Below are 8197 nucleotides of genomic sequence, written 5' to 3'. Positions count from 1 at the left end.
GTCGAATCTTGTTTAAGTCCATAGTATCAACCTTACTTGTTGCATTCTGAGCTATTATATGCTCAGTGAGGGCTGCCGTGAGTCCTGATGTTCGTTGGCAACAAGCTCTTCTGGATTGGTCAATCCCATTCCTCGCAGTCTCGGTGGTAGTGCAAGGATTGACCTTTCTGCTGGGGTAAGTGAAGGTGTTTCACTAATTTTGAAATAAAATTGACGCTGTTGGCTTCTTCCAGAGGGTAGAGGAGGGGTCCGATATCAGGGATTGACCTTTCTGCTGGGGTTAAGTGAAGGTGTTTCACTAATTTTGGAATAAAATTGACGCTGATGGCTTCTTCCAGAGGGTAGAGGAGGGGTCCGATATCAGGGAATGTGCACATCAGGTAATTCCAGCGATGCTTGACTCCCTGGGTAAATGCCGCAAAATCCCCATGTGGTTCTGTTTTAGCAATATCAGACAGAGCATGGTCTTGTAGTCCTTCGTGCAGATTACTGCACCTAGGTGTCTTTGGCCCTCCTTTGTTATTTTTACCACACTTCCGCCGAACACCTCCATTGCCTGTTCATAGTGTTCTGGCTTCACAATGAGGAAGGACTTGCTGGTATTTGGGTGGTACCCTATTTGTGGACCACGTGATGTTATCAGGTCTCACCACTTTTTGATGTTCTCCTTTTTTCCTGCTCCTGTAAGGTCGTCAGCATAAGCCACTTGTCTGGCCTAGTGCGTACATTGCCATGGTAACAGGGTCCCCTGCTGTTCCCTCAGTTGACTGTATGGTGGTATCTCTTCTTCGAGACTTGAAGCTTGTTATATAGAGGTCTCATTGGTCTGAGAGTTATTTTCAATATACATTGCAAAGCTTGAACACTTGATCTTGATGTTGTTCAGTTTAGCTTTACGGTTGATTATGTTGAATGCGTTGGAAGCGTCAACCAGGAGTACTGCCTCACAATCGCGCTGCTCCAATATCTTTCTCATGGCGTGAATGGCAGCTTCCCCCATCCTGGTGGCCAGCACATACTTGTAGGTTTCCTGCAAACTGCCCTGACATCATCAATTACCACCTCTATTATGCATTTTCCAATGATCCATCTCAACACTTCCCCCACCACTATAGGCCTACATCCTGGATTTTTATCCAGGGGAATGAGGCGGCAGGCCGTCAGAGCATGGAGGTGGTGGCAGCACGAGGTTGTTAGCTTTTTTGCAGGGGCGTCGATGTCATTGCAGAGATCACTTGCTGCGGCACCAAACTTGTTAGTGCTGAGGATGACTCTCCAACCGTCTGCATCCAGATCTGAAGGGCCTGCCCCTCCCTGTGTCTTTAGTGTTTTTTCCACACCATCCCTCTTGCTATTTTCTAGAACATGAGAGCGATTGGAGGGATATAGGCACCCTGGAACTTGATGCCTTCCTCTTTACTTGTAGAGGGATGTTTTTCCTTCAGTTGTTGTAAGGTCTCTCTGTTTATTGGCAGCACACAACCGGAAGCTTCCTCTGTAAGAGAACTTACTGCCAAGAACACTTTCTCTCACTCATCTTGTCACCAAACTTTCTGGCTACATCCTAGGTGTTTTTCTTTCCGTCTCCTATGAATTTAGTCTCCCCTGCAGTGTTCTTGTCTCACGTAGGAGGTCAAGGGCCCCTTTCTGCCACATAGTAAATCTTACTTCATTGCTGCAAAATTTTCTTTGTACCTAGACCTTGCGTGTGTCCTCTGACAGAATAGATGGGGCATTATGACCAGTATTTGAAGAGCTAAAGAGGCTAGGAAGCTGTCCTGAGTGTGATCGGTTATGAGGCGAGTCATCTCCCGAATCATTTCTTTGGTGGCCGCACACTTGGGAGGTTCAAAGAGGTTAGCTAGACACTACCTGACAACTTCTGAGTTAGTTTCTTTAATCCATATATCCGCATTTTCCTTCGACTACTACTACTACAACTACAACTACTTTTTTTCTAATTGTGGCCTCCAGCCTCACCCAATAGCCACACTTTCGCCGTCATTTTATTACCATAAAATTAACTATCCTAATACAGAAGTAGCAACCCTGGCTGTGTTGAGTTAGTTGAGCCGCAGATCTATGCAGCATTCAGTAACTGTTGCTTCAAAGTCGATATCTGCGACTGGTGTCGGCTTTGGGGCCGATGCTCTGGTTCCCCTGAGACAAAGGAATGCAGACCTAAGCAGAGAGGACAGTCGACATCTCAACCAGGCTGTAACATAACTTCTGGGCAGCTGTTTCCGTTCAGATAACACCTCCGCGAGGCTGGCGTAGAGGCATCTTGCACTTGGTCCCATCACGCCAGAGGTTGTGAACACCAGAGGAGTGAAGCTGCCTTGATCAACGTGAATTCTCTCCCCATATGCCCTAATCTTGTCTTTCTCGTTCCTCCTGTGTGCAGCATCGAGAGCTAGGTTGCGGTGACACGCGGCCATGGGATAAAAAATCCTTATGTCGAAAAAGGCTCGCGTCCAGACTCCTCGACCATACTGACGTCCACACGGGCTTCGTTGGAGGTGAAGAAGTCCTGTGAAGTCCTACTACTACTACGACTACTACTACTACTACGACTTTTTTTTTTAAACGTGGCCTCCAGCCTTCCCCAATAATCACACCTTCACCGCCATTTTATTACCTTAAGATTAAATATCCTAATACACAAGTAGCTATCCTAGCTGTGTTGAGTTAGTTGAGCCGCAGATCTATGAGGCATTCAGTGACTGTTGCCTCATAGTCAATATCTGCAACTGCTGCAGCCATGGGAAAAAAAATCCTGATGTCGAAGAAGGCTCGCTGTCCCTGCGTCCAGAATCCTCGAGCACTGACGTCAACACGGGCTTCGTTGGATGTGTTTAAAGTCCTATGTTGGAAATTTTCACCGCCCAATGGAAGGAGTGTCAGTTCTATCCTGACCTCACGACAGATTTCCTTCAACATATTTGCTGTGAGATCCCTTAATTCGTCATGCCTCATGCATATGAAGCCCCCTTTCTTGCACACCATGGCATGATCGACGTCATAGGAAGAGCCACACACGCACTGGGAGAGTAAACCTTTCACTGGCCTACCGTACCTTAGAGCAATGGCATCTGTAAATTCTTGTTTATTGAGACAGAAACCATTTGCCCTTATCGGTAACGTAGTTAACCAGTTCGAGGCGCCCACCTCCTGCGCTATAGGTAGTTTTTTTCAAATTCTCTGGTACTTGCAGCATCAGTTGCTGCAATTTATCACTTTGGCCGTGCTGTCGTTCTGTCATAATTGACCATCGAATCTTGTTTACTTCACTGGTATCCACCTCACCTGTTGCGTTCTGAGCTACTATGTGGTCAGTGATGGCTGCCCTGAGCTTCAATGAGTTTTGATGTTCGGTGGCAGCTATCTCCTCTGGATTGCTCAATCCCATTCCTCCCAGTTTCGGTGGTAGTGCAAGGACTGATCTTTCTGCTGAGGTTAAGTGAAGGTGTTTCACTATTTTGGGAATGAAATTGACGCTGATAGCGACACTTGACTCCATGGGTGAATACCACAAAAGCCGCATGTGGTTCTGTGTTAGCAATATCAGACAGTGCTTGGATTTCCCTAGCTCACTCATTCACCTTTCCCGTTACGTACTCGGTCTTGAAGTCCGTCGAGCAAATTACTGCGCCGAGGTGTCTATGGCCATCCTTTGTTAGTATGACCGCACTTCCACCGAACACATCCATTGCCCGTTCATAATGTTCTGGCTTCACAATGAGGAAGGACTTGCTGGTGTTTGGGTGGTTCCCTATTTGTAGGCCTCGTAATGTTACCAAGTCCCACCACATTTTGATGTCCTCCACTTTTCCTGCTCCTGTAAGGTTATCAGCGTAAGCCACTTGCTTGACGTCAGTTGTTTCAAATTTGTATTGTGTGTTAGAGCATGGATAGGCCTATGGCGTACATTGCCATTGCAACAGGGTCCCCCTGCATTGTTCCCTCTGTTGACTGTATGATGGTATCCCCTCTTAGAGCCTTGTTATTTACTATATAAAGGTCTGATGGATTCCTATAGGAGTTTTCAACATACATTGCAAAGCTTGGACACTTGATCTTGATGTTGTGCAGTGCGGCCTTGCGGTTAAGTATGTTGAATGCATTTGAAGCGTCCACCAGGAGAACGGCCTCACAATCGCGCTGCTCAAATATCGTTCTCATGGCGTGAATGGCAGCTTCCCCTCCAGCTTGGTGGCCAGCACAAACTTGCAGGTTCCCTGCTGCTGCCCTGACATCATCCTTTACCACCTCCATTATGCATTTTCCGATGTTCCGCCTCAGCACTTCCCCCACTCCTATTGGCCTACATCCTGGATTCTTATCCAGGGGAATGAGGCGGCAGGCTGTCAGAGCATGGAGGTGTTGGTAGTACGAGGATGCCAGCTTTCTTGCAAGGACGGCAATGGCTGTGCAGAGATCACTTGCTACGGGGCCAAACTTGTTAGTGCTGAGGATGACTCTCCAACCGTTTGCATCCAGACCTGAAGGGCCTGCACCTCCCTGAGTCTTCAGTGCCTTTTTCCACACCATACCTCCTGTTATTTTCTCGAACAAGACAGCATTTGGTGGGATATAGTCACCCTGTAACCTGATGCCTTCGTCATCACTTGTAGGGGATGTTTTTCTTTCAGTTGCTTCAATGTCTCTCTGTTTATTGGCAGAACCCCACCGGAGGATATCCTCTGTGAGAGATCTTACCGCCAAAGACACTTTTCCCACACGCATTTTGTTTCCAAACCTTCTTGCAATGTCATCTGTGTTTTGCTTTCCGTCTGTAAGGGCGGCAACGATCTTCCTGCTCGTTACCACTGCTCACTCGCTCATTTGCTGGCGCGACCTCCCACTTGCGGGGTTGGACGGAGGTGAGGAGGTCGCTGCTACCAGTGTCGCCGGCAGACATTACCCAGATTTCAAACCAGACACACCTCCCCAGATGCTCTTCTAAATTCTGGTGGTGTTCTCATCAAAGGCTCTGGACTCTTGGGCTGTGTCCCCAGACCTTCACCTATCGACTGTCAATCTCTGGACACCTACCCCAACGACTACTGCAGCTGCAACGTCCCCGCCAGTTTCATCTACACCGTCTGCGCCCTGGTGCTTCTCCTGTTGTATCAACACATCCGCCACTGTCGCTCGAGTGAGGAGTTGAATGGACCTTCCCCCTGAGAGTGGATCACAGCGTTCCAGAACCTTCCCCAGGGCCGCTGCATTAGGAAATATCTGTTCATTGTTTGGTTCTATTGTTGTTTGATTCCATTAATTACTGAGTCCCTTTAATTGTTTCATTCTATCAGTTGTTGACTCCCATTAATTGCTTGATTCCATTAATTGTTTGATTCCATTAATTGTTGAATTCCCTTAATTGTTTGATTCCAATAATTGTTGATTCTATTAATTGTTTGATTCCATTAACTGTTGACTGCATTAACTGTGTGACTCCCGTAATTGTTATTTTGATGTTTGTTGAGTGGTGTCAGAGTTTTGTGTTATATTTTTATAGTAAAGAGATGTCAATCTCCAACGGTTGTTTGTTATTCCTCAGAAAACCATGGACCTTGACTTTCCTTTTATAAGATCCTGATTAGGCTGGTAAGGGATTTCTACCCCTAAGTCCCAGGCCTTTACATCGTCTCCTATAAATTTTAGTCTCTCCTGCAGTGTTCTTGCTTCACATCGATCATCAAAGGCCCCATTCTGCCACATTGTCAATCTTCTCTTCATTGCTGCCGTATTTTCTTTGTGCTTTGTGTGTGTCCTTTGACAGAATAGATGTGGTATTATTGCCAGTATTTGAAGAGCTTAAGGGGCAAGGAAGCAGTCTTGAGTGTACTCAGTTATGAGGCGAATCATCTCCTGAATCATTTCTTTGGTGGCCGCACACTTGGGTGGTTCAAACAGGTTAGCTGGCGACCACCTCGCAATTTCTGAGAAAGCTTTTTTAACCAGTATGTCCGCATTTTCCATCGACATGCCATTCCACTGTGGTGGCTGTCTTTCATTCACCTAGTGGATATCTAATATACTATAGCACTAGGCGTGTGTGTGTGTGTGTGTGTCTGCTCTGGGCAGCCGAAACGGCACAATCGTTTTTCATCAAACTTGGTGGAAAAATCGCAAAAAAAAAATTCGTACAGTGGAACAAACCTGGTCCCATATCGATGATTTCTTTAGGAAGCCATTACATAACCATTTTATTTACTCTGGAAAACGATGCAAGTTTACGGACTTGGCGCACCCAGCCCACGATTGCAGTTATCGTAAGGCTCCCTCCTCCTCCCCCCACTTTTTTTCTTAGCCTACTTTTTTTTTTTAATGTTGTTTGGATTAGTAAAGGAAGGAAGATGAGTAAATAGAAGAATAAATAAAGAATGGGAAACAGAAAATAGTTAGAGATAACAGGTGGGAGGGAGGTGAGTTTCATCATGCATCCTGGATGCGCAGTTTCAAAGTTACCAAACGACCTTACAGCTACAGTGTATACTTATTCCTGTGGGTGACTGTACATGGAAAAAAGATAACAGGAATGCATGGAGAAGATGACTACAATAGACACAGGGTTAATATAGACAGTGAAACAGACAGGAGGTTGACAAAAATAGACAAATTCATACATGCACAAATAGACTAACATGACAGACAGACAGCTGACTGACTGACTGGTTCACATTAGTACAGACGGGCTTACATTAAAACACAACGAAGACGAACAGACAGTTGGGATGGCAATAGACTGGACGGATAGATTTGAGACAGATAGAAGGCATTTATAAACAAGAACAACACCAAATTGCCCATAGCTGCGCCAGTGAGGGTAGGAGGTCTTACACCAACCAGCGTAAATAATAAGACGCATTGAAAACTAACATCCACACGCGGAAAGAACATCGATGGTCGGTCAGTCATGTGAGATGGGCCTAAAACTGACTAACCAGATGATGACTATGATGACTTAAGCAGATGGTGGCTAATCTAACCAGAATCAAGGTCACTTCTCTTCATAATATAATTTATCTCGGAATGATCATCGGTGATACATAATTTTTTTTTATGATTATACCTCTCCTCATGGCGAATATATCTTTAACAAATTATTCTAACCTTTATTCTATTCCTTCTTATAGTATATTAGATACTATAAGTCCCACAACCATGATTATATCAACCACGACCATGATTATAGCAACCAGTACCATGATTATAACAACCAGGACCATGATTATAACAACCACAATCATGATTATAACAACCACGACCATGATTATAACAACCACGACCATGATTTTAACAACCACAACTACGAATATAACAACCACGACCCTGATTATAACAACCACGACTATGATTATAACAAGCACGACCATGAATATAACAACCAAGACCATGATTATAACAACCACGACCATCATTATAACAACCACGACCATGATTATAACAACCAGGACCATGATTATAACAACCACGACCATCATTATAACAACCACGACCATGATTATAACAACCAGGACCATGATTATAACAACCACGACCATCATTATAACAACCACGACCATCATTATAACAACCAGGACCATCATTATAACAACCACGACCATCATTATAACAACCACGACCATCATTATAACAACCACGAACATGATTATAACAACCACGACCATGATTATAACAACCACGACCATGATTATAACAACCACGTTCATGATTATAACAATCACGACCATGATTATAACAACCACGACCATGATTAAAACAACCACGACCATGATTACAACAACCATGACCATGATTATATTAACCACGTCCATGATTTTAACAACCACGACCATGATTATAACAACCACGACCATGATTATAACAAAAACGACCATTATTATAACAACCACGACCATGATTATAAGAACCACGTCCATGATTATAACAACCACGACTATGATCATAACAACCACGACCATGATTATAACAACCACGACCAGGATTATAACAACCACGACTATGATTATATTACCCGACCATGATTATAACAACCACGACCATGATTATAACAAGCACGACCATGATTATAACAACCACGACCATGATTATAACAACCACGACCATGATTATAACAACCACGACCATGATTATAACAACCACGTCCATGATTATAACAACCACGACCATGATTATAACAACCACGACC

This window comes from Homarus americanus, unplaced genomic scaffold, assembly GCF_018991925.1.
Source record: "Homarus americanus isolate GMGI-L3 unplaced genomic scaffold, GMGI_Hamer_2.0 scaffold18703, whole genome shotgun sequence".
In the NCBI taxonomy this organism is placed as follows: Eukaryota; Metazoa; Arthropoda; class Malacostraca; order Decapoda; family Nephropidae; genus Homarus; species Homarus americanus.
The sequence above is the reverse complement of the archived record's forward strand: the minus strand, read 5'-3'. Positions refer to the sequence as shown.